This window comes from Schistocerca piceifrons, chromosome X (assembly GCF_021461385.2).
Source record: "Schistocerca piceifrons isolate TAMUIC-IGC-003096 chromosome X, iqSchPice1.1, whole genome shotgun sequence".
NCBI classification, from domain to species: Eukaryota; Metazoa; Arthropoda; class Insecta; order Orthoptera; family Acrididae; genus Schistocerca; species Schistocerca piceifrons.
Window position 1 is genome coordinate 539,355,468 of NC_060149.1, and position 13,534 is coordinate 539,369,001.

Genomic DNA, 13,534 nt, shown 5'->3' on the forward strand with positions numbered 1-13,534 from the left:
AATTCCTTCAAAAACTGTTGCAACTGGTGATTTACTAACGCATACGACTGCTCAAAATTTACTTTTCTCATTACCAATTACATCATGTGTTCCATGCCTGCATATTTAACACAAAGTGCTTCTTGATATACAGAACAATGAATCCCATATCTGTCAATCATTACAATTTTTAGCTCTTTCATCATTGACCTATTATTTAAATTCTTTCTGTGCTGTTGGATTTCTGTATCATAGCAAATTTGCAGTACCCACCGATTATGGGACTACAAAATAGATATAGAGAATTCTCATCCTTCCCCTCTGTGATTCCCATTCATTTTGAAAGGAATGCAACAGATCACTAGACTGCCTAATTGAGAAAAGTCACATTGACCAAAATAAGCTTCACCAAATTCTGGAAAAAAGTGTTGCATCACACTGCTAAATGAAAAGTCATACTATACTGAGAAGGACCAAGCAAAGCCGAGACATACAGAGTAGTGCTGAGAGACTGAGCCTTCATAAAGAATAGTGCTGAGAGACTGAGCCTTTAACTGCACGCAGTCTGCACATTGTGTATTTGTGCAGTTTTGCACACTGTGACTGACCCTGATCTAGAGAGTATGTATACCACAGTGCGCAGTCACTTCTGTAAAGACACCAGACTGGCCCCAACTTAAGCTGACCCATGTCACAGCCTTGTGACCAATAAAAATAAATAAAAAGCCCACCACAGTTGGAAACAAGCCACATTATTTCACTTGTCCCACCTTTTGTGCAATTTCATACTGGGCTCCCACGTTAGGCTTCACTACCCTCACTCAAGTATCATTACTTTATTCCATAAAATTTGCAGTAATATTTGTTCTACATTCTGCTTTTATGGTTCTTTAAACACATCTGGGTTGTTCATAACAACACTCACTTGTATCATGCAGATTATCTGATACTAAATCAGTATTTGTGATTTAGTTAGTGCAGCACATCATATAATTAACATATCATGTCACATTTAGTTTTTTCTTTCAATACAAGTATATACTGTCTGCTTTTATCAAAAATTAACACTATTTTCGGGTTGAATAGTGAGTATAATCCAAAAGAGTTTCGGGAAATAAGTAAACTTTTGTCCTACGTTTTTCTATTGCCGTAACAGAAATTTCATTTGTGCACTAATTTAAAGGGAATTAGTAATACTTTTAGCTTGACGGATCCAGAAATTAAGAGAGATTCAGCAAGCTTATTTTAAGGCTATTTGTTCAGTGCTCTGTAAAACATTGCACCAGACACAATGCAGCCCCACTGCAAATGCTGTTCTTAAACAAAGAGCAAGTTTTTTAACTTTTGTACGTAGCTGGAAATTGCTCAAACTACTGACAAGCAACTGGAAGCTGCTGCAAATGAATGTGTTGGGAAGACTCTTGAGAACAGTGTACCAGATACCAAAGGTACCTCAGCACTGTCCTCTGCAAGAAATACAGGATCTATCACTATTTGTCCACTTGACTGTGAGTAGTGTGGCAGTGGTAGGGCTAGGTGCCTTGTACAGGGGAGACAGGGACCAAAGAAAACTCAGGATGTTATACCCATCCTCCTAACAAGTTCAAGGTCCTGTCTTCTAATGACACCAAAATTGAACTAGTGAGACTCAGTTCACCTGCTGGGATACCTGCTGTGTCCTGTATCAAGAGGAAGCAAATGCAAAAGGGTCAGAGCCTATTAATCATTGGCAATTCAAACATATGACAAATAATGGTACCCCTAACAAAATAGCAGCAAGGGATGAGAAAGATCATCATATACACTCAGTGCATATGCCTAAAGATCTCATTCAACACGTTGAAGAGGTTATTCCAATGAAACAGAGTGGAACTAACTGCAAATTGTGGTGCACACTGGAACAAATGATCCCCGTCATCTGAGTTCTGAAGTAATACTTTGATCATTCCAGTGATTAGTAGAAGAAGATTAAGAAGACCAGCTTTGACCACAGAGTTGCAATGAAGCTGACAATTTGTGGCATTGTCCCCAGAACTGATTGTGGCCCCTTATTCTGAGACAAGTGAAGACTTTAACCAGAGACTGATGATTCTGGGACAAGCATGGTAGCAAGTTTTTAGAATTGTGCCGTAAGGTAGAGAACTGTGGAGTTCCACTAAATGAGTCAGATGTGCACTACACATCAGAGGCTGCTACCAAGGTGGCTGACTGTGTGAGTCTTTTTGCATTAAGTGCGTCTTCAGCCAGTTCAGGTAACGATAGCTGTAAGAGGCCCAGAAGTGTCAGTACAAGATACAAAGAAATAACCACTGCAAGTAAGAGTATTAAAATCCTAGTGATTAACTGTTTAAGCATTTGCAAGAAAGTGCCACGGTTTGAACCACTCCTACAAACAGTGCATCTCACATAATACTAGGCACAGAAAGCTGGTTAAAACCCGAAGTTGAAAGCAGTGAGGAGACAGGTGACAGGAAGGGCATCCTGCCACCCTTTAAATTACCCAACATAGACGCGGGACAAAGGCCAAAGAAAAAGGATGATGTGATGACACTCGCAAACCTATTAAGTATACATAAACTGTAAAGTGACTTTTTCCACACTGTTTTGATAAAAATTGTACAAATGATCTACGGACCATTTAATTATTTATATTACTAAAAAGCTAGCTCAGAATGCAGTATCAGTGTCAGCTTTGTAGGTTAGGTCATTATTTATATTACCAAAAAGCTAGCTCAGAATGCAGTATCAGTGTCAGCTTTGTAGGTTAGGTCAATGTTATACTGGGAAATGATTAACTACTTTCAGAAGGAGGCTATTTCTGTTATGGCATGGAACATATTTGTGTAAATCATGACAAACATAATTCAGAAAACAAAATTTTTCTAAGGAATGGCCTCTGTGGAAATACTGATTAAAAACTGATGTAATTTTATCATCAGGATGTAAATTTGTTGCTGATCAAGACAATGATACCATTTTATGGAAGACAGGGAGCAAAACAATATACATATGGTAATCCAATAAGATACAGTTTATAAGGCCTCATGCCTTTTCTCTCATCCTCGCAATTTGGTGCAATCTGCTATATATCAACGAGAGAGAATAGGTAACACTATCCCAATACTAGGTGCTGGCAGTTCTATGAAGAGATCATGGTATAATAACAATAAGATTGTAAGATCGAAGAGTTGGGACCACTCCTTTGGGAGACAACAAGAAAATACCTAAGAGTGGGAGAGATTATTTTTGCCATTCAGCTGATCAGAATCCAATAATTACTTTAGTCTATATAAAATGTTAATGACAGTTTCACTGTTGACTCACACAGGCCTGTTGGGAAAACCAAACAATAGATCAAGCAGCTAAGAAAAAAAATAAAAATCAATTGTACTATGTTACCCAGTATAAAAAATAACCTAACCTATGGAAGGAATAGACTTATATGAAGAAAATGCTGTCAAATATAGAAAACAAAGTAAAAGTTAAACATTGTACTGGTAACTCATAATATTCCCTTTAAATGTGTCAGCAGTAAATGCTTGGCAACTCTTTATGTGAAATACAAAAACCATGAAAGAATGCCAACATCCTGATGCACTCACACAATGGGTAACTATGACGAACTTGCTAAGTATTGGCAAAAACATTTTATGAGAAGGTCTCTTGCAAACTGTCTCAGACTCTCAGAGAAGGAAATGCCATAAGAAGCAAGATATCATATCATATCATATCATAATCATAATCATAGACACTATTTGACGAAAGCAGAGGGGCAGACATGATGTGGACAACACAAAAAGAAATCAACTTCGAAATGTCTTAAGGATAATGTTGACATCGATGCAAAAAACATAATTTTACTTTCTACAAAGTTTTACTTACGACATTTTAATAAATTATTAGTCAATCTTTCATGTACGAATGACAAAAAAGTAACTTAAATGCCATGTAGTGTGTATTTTTACTGTACACTATAGGTACAAATATCCAAAACTGAAAAGAAAGTCAGGTTTGATTCCAAGGGGAATCAAGGTGTAGGTGAAAATGGCACTATCTACAATGTCTTTGGTTCACAAAGATGAGGAACCTAAAAGAAGATTAATTTCTAAAGGACAAAACATGTTGGTCCGAAAGCGGTTATCAGTAGTTAGTAAGGTTTAGCTACTAGAAGTTTTAATGTAGTATCTTTGGTGACAGTGTTGATTTCACATAGCACTCCTTATTCATTTTATACAGATATGAATATGGATACAAACTAGGTTCATTATACACACTGTTCCAGTTAGACATACACTATGCGATCAAAAGTATCTGGACACCCTTAAAAACATACATTTTTCACATTACGTGCATTGTGCTGCCACCTACTGCCAGGTACTCCATATCAGTGACCTCAGTAGTCATTAGACATCACGAGAGAGCAGAATGGGGCACTCCGCGGAACTCACGTACTTCGAACGCGGTCAGGTGATTGGGCATCACTTGTGTCATAATGTCTGTATGCAATATTTCCAGACTGCTAAACATCACTAGGTCCATTGTTTCCAATGTGATAGTGAAGTGGAAACGTGAAGGGACACGTACAGCACAAACATGTACAGGCTGACCTCTTCTGCTGACAGAGAGACAGCTGACAGCTGAAGAGGGTCGTAATGGGCAGACATCTGCCCTGACCATCACACAGGAATTCCAAACTGTATCAGGATCCACTGCAAGTACTATGACAGTTAGCCAGGAGGTGAGAAAGCTTGGACTTCATGGTCAAGCGGCTGCTCATAAGCCACACATTATGCCAGTAAATGCCAAACGACACCTCGCTTGGTGTAAGGAGCATAAACATGGAGGATTGAACAGTGAAAAAACATTGTGTGGAGTGACGAATCACGGTACACAATGTGGTGATCTGATGGTAGGGTGTGGGTATGGCGAATGCCCGGTGAACATCACGTGCCAGAATGTGTAGTGCCAACAGTGAGATTCGGAGGCGGTGGTGTTATGGTGTGGTCATGTTTTCATGGAAGGACTTGCACCCCTTGTTATTTCGCATGGCACCATCACAGCACAGGCCTAAATTGATATTTTAAGCACCTTCTTGCTTCCCACTGTTAAAGAGCAATTTGGGGGTTTGCACTTGCATCTTTCAACACGATCAAGCACCTGCTCATAATGCACAGCCTGTGGCGGAGTGGTTACACGACAGTAACATCCCTGTAATGGACTGGCCTGCACAGAGTCCTGACCTGCATCCTATAGAACACCTTTGGGATGTTTTGAAACACCAACTTTGCGTCAGGCCTCACCAACTTACATCTATACCTCTTCTCAGTGCAGCACTCCATGAAGAATAGGCTGCCATTCCCCAAAAAACCTTCCCGCACCTGATTGAACATATGCCTGAAAGAGTGGAAGCTGTCATCAAGGCTAAAGGCAAGCCAATACCATACTGAGTTACAGCATTACTGATGGAGGGCAACTCGAACTTTTAAGTCATTTTCAGCCAGGTGTCCGGATAATTTTGATCACATAGTGTATATGTCTGAGAAAGAATAAGAAACCTTTTAGCATTCCCTGTAAATGCGTTTTCAGTCAAGATATTAGAATCCTACTCTAAACAACAGGAAAATTTCACAATCAAAATGTAGAAACACAATAATGCTTCTGAATCATTTTGATTCCAATCATTTAAAGAAACTGACATCCCTATCATTGAAAACGATTACCTGTTTCTTTAGAGCTGACATCAGCAATAGTTAAATTTCTAGCAAACAGCTCAAAAGAACTCAGTGAGATTCTGCATACTATCACACTTCCCTAGGATACATTTTTTGGTATAGTTATCTGTATGCTCTGTAACTACTCATTCGCACTCTGTTATACATATATGTCTGTTATATTGACATGGTTCTTGCAGTTTGGAAAATACCATTTTGATTAACTGAAGGATTTGAAAATGGGCCCTGATCCAACTCTACTGATCAACTAAATAAATTGAAATTTGCAACTTTGGCTGTTTTTCCACTGTATTGAGAATTTTTATTCATAATTGTCTTATAATTTAATAATCAGTTTTGTATGCCAAATCTTTGACTGATAGTAATTAATTTTAGGTTTTAAAGTGGTACAATGCATGGCTTACTGTGCTTTTTTATTTTTTATTTACACGTCATGTTCTGTAGGACCAAATTGAGGAGCAAATTTCCAAGGTCATGGAATGTGTCAGTAAATGAAATTACAACATAAAAGTAAGAACAGATAAAAATAAAATGTTTATGAACCCAAAAAAAAGTCAAGCCATGAGTTAAAGTAAACGCAGTCAACAACATAACATAAGAATCAGCTTAATTTTTCAAGCACCTCCTCAACAGAACAGAAGGAGTGACCCATGAGAAAACTCTTCAGTTACAATTTGAAAGTGCATGGATTACTGCTCAGATTTTTGAATTCTTGTGGTAGCTTATTGAAAATGGATGCAGCAGTATACTGCACTCCTTTCTGCACAAAATTCAATCCAAATAATGGTTGGATTTCTGACACTTATTAACTGAGTGAAAGCTGCTAATTCTTGGGAATAAGCTGATACTGATAACAAGATGATAGTAAAGAATATATATATTGAGAGGCTAATGTCAAAATACCCAGACTAGTGAACAGTAGTCGACAAGAGGTTCACGAACTTATACCACTTATTGCCTGAACCGCCTGTTTCTTTAATGATACCTTACTTCAGATACTGCTCGAATAGTGAAAATGGCAGCAATAAGTCTGAACAAGATCCTGAATGTGGGCTTTCCACAACAGTTTAATATCTATCTGAATATTTAGAAATCTGAACTAGAAATCTGAACTAGAAATCTGAACTAGAAATCTGAACTAGAAATCTGAACTGTTCAGTTTCACTAATCATATCCCCAAAAACTGAGTCTTACTATAATTTAGCGTTAGTTTAGTTTCTACAGGTCACGAAGTTATGTCATGAACTGCACTATTTGAAACCGAGCCAATGTTGCACACAACATCCTTTACTACAAATCTAGTGTCATCAACAAACAGAAGTATTTTAGAATTACCCGTAATAATAGAGTAGCCCCAACACTGTTCCCTGGGGCACCCCCATTTGACCGTACCCCACTCAGACCCCACATCACAGCCATTCTCAACACTGTGAATAATGAACTTTTGCTGTCTGTTGTTAAAGTAAGAGGTGAACCAATTGTGAGCTACTCCCCATATTCTGTAAAGGTCCAAATTCTGGAGCAATATTTTGCGATCAACACAATCAAATGCCTTAGTTAAATCAAAAAAATATGGCTAGCATTCGAAACCTTTTGTTTGACCCATCCAGTACCTAACACAAAAAAGAGAATATAACATTCTCAGTTGTTAAATGACTTCTAAAGCCGAACTGTACATTTGATAGCAAATGATGTGATATAAAATGACCAATTATCCTTAGATACATAGCCTTTTCGATAACTTCAGCAAACACTGATGACATAGAAATAGGTATAAAATTGTCTACATTATCCCTTTCTCCATTTTTATAAAGCGGCTTTACTACTGAGTACTTTAATCGTTCAGGAAACTGACCATTCCTGAAGGAAAAATTACAAATATGGATAATTACAGGGCTAACATGTGCAGCACAGTACTTTAGTATTCTGCTAGGCACTCCATCATATCCATGAGAGTCCTTAGTCTTCAGTGATTTAATTATTGATTCAATCTCCCCCTTGTGTGTCTCACAGAGGAGTATTTCAGACATCAATCTTGGAAAGGCATTTTCCAAGAGAGTTATGCAATTCCCTGTAGAAACTAAATTTCTGTTTCACTCACCAGCAATGCTCAGAAAATGGTTGTTAAATACTGCACATATATCTGATTTATCAGTAACAGAAATATTTTTATTACGAACTGACTCTATATCGTCAACCTCGTGTTGCTGACCAGACACTTCCTTCACACTGACCACATGGTTTTAGTTTTATCCTGTGAATTAGCTATTTTATTTCTGTACCACATAGTCTTTGCCTTCCTGACAACATTGTTAAACATCTTACAATACTGTTTGCAATGGGCTACTGTAGCTTGATTGTGACTACTTCTAACATTAGGATATAATTCCTGCTTTGTTCTATATGATATCCCACTAGTCAGCCACCCAGGCTGCCTTTTACTGCTGGCAGGCACTGATGACTGCACAGCTGAGTTTACTGCTAGTACCCAATTTAGAATGTTCTAATGGAAAGCAACTCTCAAAGAGCATGAGAAATGTGTTAAGGAGAGCATTATATTTGTCACTAAGCTATCGGCACTATAAACACCCTGCGATTCTTGTTCCTTTACAAGGTTTAAAAAACTCTCTATTTCCATTGGATTACCTTTCCTCCATAGTTTGTAATTATATATGACATTTGTTTCTGTACAAAAGCCTTTTAGTGTTAAAATTTGTGAATCATAATCTGAAAGGCCATTCACCCTTTTACTAACAGAATGCCCATCTAGTAATGAAGAATGAATAAAAAATACTGTCTGTGGCTGTGCTACTGTTCCCCTGCACCCAATTTGGAAGGAAAATGGCCTGCATCAGATCACATGAATCTAGGATATCTACCGCATCCTCTTTCTTGCACGATCATACACAAAATTAATATTGAAGTCACCACATATAACTAATTTCTCGTACTTCCTATAAAGTGAATAAAGAACCCTCTCTAGCTTGAGCAGAAATGCTCTGAAGTCAGAGTCAGGGGACCGATAAACAACAACAATTAGAAGTTTAGCTTCACTAAATTCAACTGTCCCTGCACAACATTCAAATATCTGTTCAGTGCAGTGCCATCTATGGACTCAAGTGGAATACTGTTTTTTACGTACATGGCCACTCCCCCACCCTGCAAGAAACTCCTTGAAAAATCAGCCAGCTAATCTGTATCCTGGTAAAGAAGTCTCTGAATTGTCAAATTATTTAAGTGGTGCTCCAATAGACCAATAATTTCTGAGTCAGCATGTATTAGCAGTTCACTATCTTTATCTCTAATACCTCTTATATTTTGATGAAATATGCTAATTCCTTTTCTACTTGGGAACATGACATCCTATGAAGGTGATTCATTAGTTAGAGGGACTTCCTTCAAGCAGGTATGCCTATCAGCTGATTTCAATCTAAAAAAAGTGCAGCTCAAACACCAACTACTAAAGGAATTTTTCCACGAGTTACCCCACCACCACCCACTACACTGTCACCTATAACCTTCTCCAGTCTCCCCTTCCCATACCTATTGAGGTGCAATCCATACCTAGTGAAACCCGATCTACTGATAGACTCAACTGGCACCACAGCAATGTGACCCATGCCCTCTGCCATCAGTGCCTTCCCCAGCCCCATGTTAACACGCCTAACAGCCACATTAAGATGAGGCTGATCATGATGCTGAAACAGTTGCATGAAATGCACATTAGTGCCACCAGTTTGAGTAGCTATCTTTACCAGGTCACCACCTATGTCATATTCCCCATCCTTATTAAAACTATTCCCTGCTCCACCCACTATCACTATCTGATCCTACTCCATAAAATTCCTACATAACTCCCCTATGCACTGCACTGCATTACAACTCAGATTCAATCCTAGCTTCTTAGTTGTCAACAATTTGTCATAAGTACTGTACTTGTTTGCCAGATCCAGTTTCCTATGTGAAGGAACAAACTTTCTGTAGTTAGTTAACTGTTCAGTGTGTCAGAACTTTATTAGTGCAAGCATTTGTTCCAAGGTTCAACCACTGAATGTAATCGGTCAGTGGTGTTTACAATGGTGAGCTGACAGTAAACCAGCTCCCATTATAATTTAGTACCGAGTGCAGTAGCATCCGACTTATGAACCTGAAAAATATTTGTAGATCACATTGTGTGCAAGTTCCAAATTCATTGTACAATCTTTGTGTAAAATCAAATAGGCATAATCACCTCACATTTCTTTTGTTTCTCATTTTTGTTAATTCTTCGGTAAGTCAGGATTATGGGAGCTGCCATAAGTTCACAAATAGTGGATCGCTATGCAGTGTATCTGACACTTGATTTCCTAAGGAATGTAATGGTGAAACTGCTAGAGAATGTAGGGAACAATTTCTGCTTTTGGAAGCAGCAGGAACAGCTAATATGGGAGTAGTAAGGGAAGATCTACTTCCTTTACAAAAACATAGGATTATGTGGACTGTAGCCATTAACATTTTATTTGTACCTTGTGTGTTGCATCTCTTCTTCACTACTGGAAAGCTCATCATTATAAAACATCATTCACTACATCAGATGTGATGTGCTTTTTTACACCGTGATCCTGGGCACAACCAGTGTATCACAGATACAGTGTATACCAATCTAAGGACAGCTGTGCTGAACTGTGCTAAAACTATATTTGCAGAGGACTATGACACCTCAAAAGTAAGCTATATGAAGACTTATCAGAAAAACCAACATATGACTAACACAACATTATTTACCTTCCATTCTATGGAGTGTTGTCTTCACATTTGAGTAGATAGGGACTCACTCACACACTTCAAATAACTGTAACTCAACCATCAAGGAGGCTATAGAAATTATATAAAGGAGACATAACAAACTTATCAAAAAACAAAGATGATGTGACTTAACCAAACGAAAGCGCTGGCAGGTCGAAAGACACACAAACATACACACAAAATTCAAGCTTTCGCAACAAACTGTTGCCTCATCAGGAAAGAGGGAAGGAGAGGGAAAGACGAAAGGATGTGGGTTTTAAGGGAGAGGGTAAGGAGTCATTCCAATCCCGGGAGCGGAAAGAATTACCTTAGGGGGAAAAAAAGACGGGTATACACTCGCACACACACACACACACATATCCATCCACACACATACAGACACAAGCAGACATATTTAAAGACAAAGAGTTACTTGTCTTTAAATATGTCTGCTTGTGTCTGTATATGTGTGTGTGTGTGTGTGTGTGTGTGTGTGTGTGTGTGTGTGTGTGTGTGTGTGTGTGTGCGCGCGCGTGCGAGTGTATACCCGTCCTTTTTTCCCCCTAAGGTAAGTCTTTCCGCTCCCGGGATTGGAATGACTCCTTACCCTCTCCCTTAAAACCCACATCCTTTCGTCTTTCCCTCTCCTTCCCTCTTTCCTGATGAGGCAACAGTTTGTTGCGAAAGCTTTAATTTTGTGCGTATGTTTGTGGGTCTTTCGGCCTGCCAGCGCTTTCGTTTGGTAAGTCACATCATCTTTGTTTTTTTGATAAATTTTTCCCACGTGGAATGTTTCCCTCTATTATATAGACATAACAAACTAATAGATATACAAACTATACACCCAAAAAAGTCAAAGCAAAGACTTGATACAATGTCACTAAACAGAGCAACAGTACAAAATTTATATCCTTGTGCAAACTGTCAAGCTGCAAGTGACAAAACACAATCGCACGCACATGCACAGCTACAGTGTCCCAACTGAGTACATTGCACTGGTACTGTAGCTCAACTGGGGTGAAGAGTTGTACCGAAGTGGAGTGGGTGAGTGGAGCAGTGGGATGGGGATTGGGACAAAGGTTGGGAGGGAAGCGTTGCTGATGACTGGGAGGAAGAGGCACCAACTGCATGGTTAGGAAAGTGAGCTCACTTTGGTGCAGGCAGAAGGAGTTGCAAGTCGCACTCAAAGACATGGAGGAATGGATTAGGAGGTGGATTTTTTGTGTGTGTGTGTGTGTGTGTGTGTGTGTGTGTGTGTGTGTGTGTGTGTGTGTGTAGGAGTGAAGTATGGAACAGCACCTAGTAGGCAAGGACTGCAAGATCAAAGGATGTGTGATAAGAGCAATACCCATATACATTGTTAAAAGAAGCTGGTTACTTTCAAGAACATCTTGATTTTAAATAATTACGTCCTTTTCCAGAAGCAATTGTTACTATGAACAGATGCATGTTTCAGGCTAAGTTTTCATAATGTGGCTACCTTATGAAGCTCTCAAGTTTGTGCCTGCGAGAAATAATAACCTAACAACCGAATAAGATAGATTAATTAATTAATTTGCATGTTATTAACACAATGAAATAAATGAATAACCACATAAACTTTCTCAAAAATAACATTTTAAAAATAAACATCACGTTAAATTTAGAGGAAAAGTTAGTATTAACCTGATGTTACAGGAAGAGAATCAAGTTATGACATGATGGAGTAAAATTTGAACAAGGACTCACTTGGTATGACTGCCTTCATTGCTCTGTATCAATATTAGGAATTACTTAGAAGTTCCTTTGGATCATGGTACATCAATATTCCACCACCAGTTATTTTTGTGAAAAAAATTCCACCATTCCTGGGGAAAAATAAACAAACATACATACTTTTATGATCTCTATATTAGGCATGTGTATTCTGAAAGTTAAGAGGGACACTACTGCATTCTAATACACATTACTCCTGTACATTATAGCCTTTTTGCATTACTATAAATCCTACATGCCAACATTCTACACCAAATATTAGAATGCTGCTCTAGTATGTGCGATTCTTATCAGTTCAATTGACAGGAGACACACACTTTACAGAAAGAAAAGATATATGAATGGTCACAGGCTTCTCCGATAGCAGGAAACTAACATAAATACGGCACAATCTGAAATGCAAACACTTCAAAAAACACCAACACTCACCTTGAGGTGCTGACAGACAGAAATATGATCAACTTAATTGTTTAATGGGTTTAAGGACTCAACCTATGATTAATTAGTACCTGCAACTGGAGAGTATCAAACCAATACAAAGATAACACCAGCTAAAAGAGAGAGAGAGAGAGAGAGAGAGAGAGAGAGAGAGTTAAGTACCATAATACGTGGTGAAAGGGGAGGGGAGGGAAAGGGGGGATAGGCCAGTCGGAAACCCTTTGGACGTTGTCATGCGGCAGGAGGCACACATTCGGGATCAGACTGGCAAACTCTCCAGTCACTGTAAGACACCAGAAGATACTCAGGCCAATGAAGTTGTACTAATTATAATAAAGATATGTAAACACTTAAATGAATTAACAGGTTAGGATGACAGGCCTACCGGTCAGCTACGAATGGCCACAGACCCTCCAGGGCTAACCCTACATTGGAAGGCAACCAGTTGCCACCATCGATACCACTAGAAGATATGCAAGGCAACATTATCAGACATAAACGTACATTAACTGCACTGCCAGATAACATGTAAAACTAGGTTTGCTGCTTATATGCAATCAGATAAACGTAAAAATAATGAGTCATCTAACTTCCAAATTCAGTTTATCATGGAAAAAGTAGAATATCTCTAATAAAGGAGCTCTGCAATTGCAATACGGTAGAGTGGAGCGTTTAAAACTGTATTCATGGATTATTCTAGTGTGGCCAATGTGGAGTTGCTAGGTACCTATAGACTCTCGGAGATACTTTTTGCACGAAGACTTTTACACTGTTTCTTGTGAAATGTAGCTGCCTGACATCACTATTCTGGGACACTAGGAATTGTTGGTATAGGGTTGTCTGTCAGTCAGGTCCTGGTATCTTTA

General features: G+C 38.6%; 1 protein-coding gene across 4 annotated transcripts in view; it reads right to left on the reverse strand.

Annotated features, from left to right (window-relative positions):
- The window catches only part of LOC124721201 (uncharacterized protein DDB_G0271670-like), a 193,652-nt gene that overhangs the window by 118,963 nt on the left and 61,155 nt on the right, over positions 1 to 13,534 (reverse strand). For all 4 annotated transcript variants that reach the window (XR_007006292.1, XR_007006293.1, XM_047246047.1 and 1 more), the window contains exon 4: positions 12,204 to 12,322. The gene's annotated coding sequence lies outside the window, so the exon portion shown is untranslated. The remainder of the gene's footprint in view (positions 1 to 12,203; positions 12,323 to 13,534) is intronic.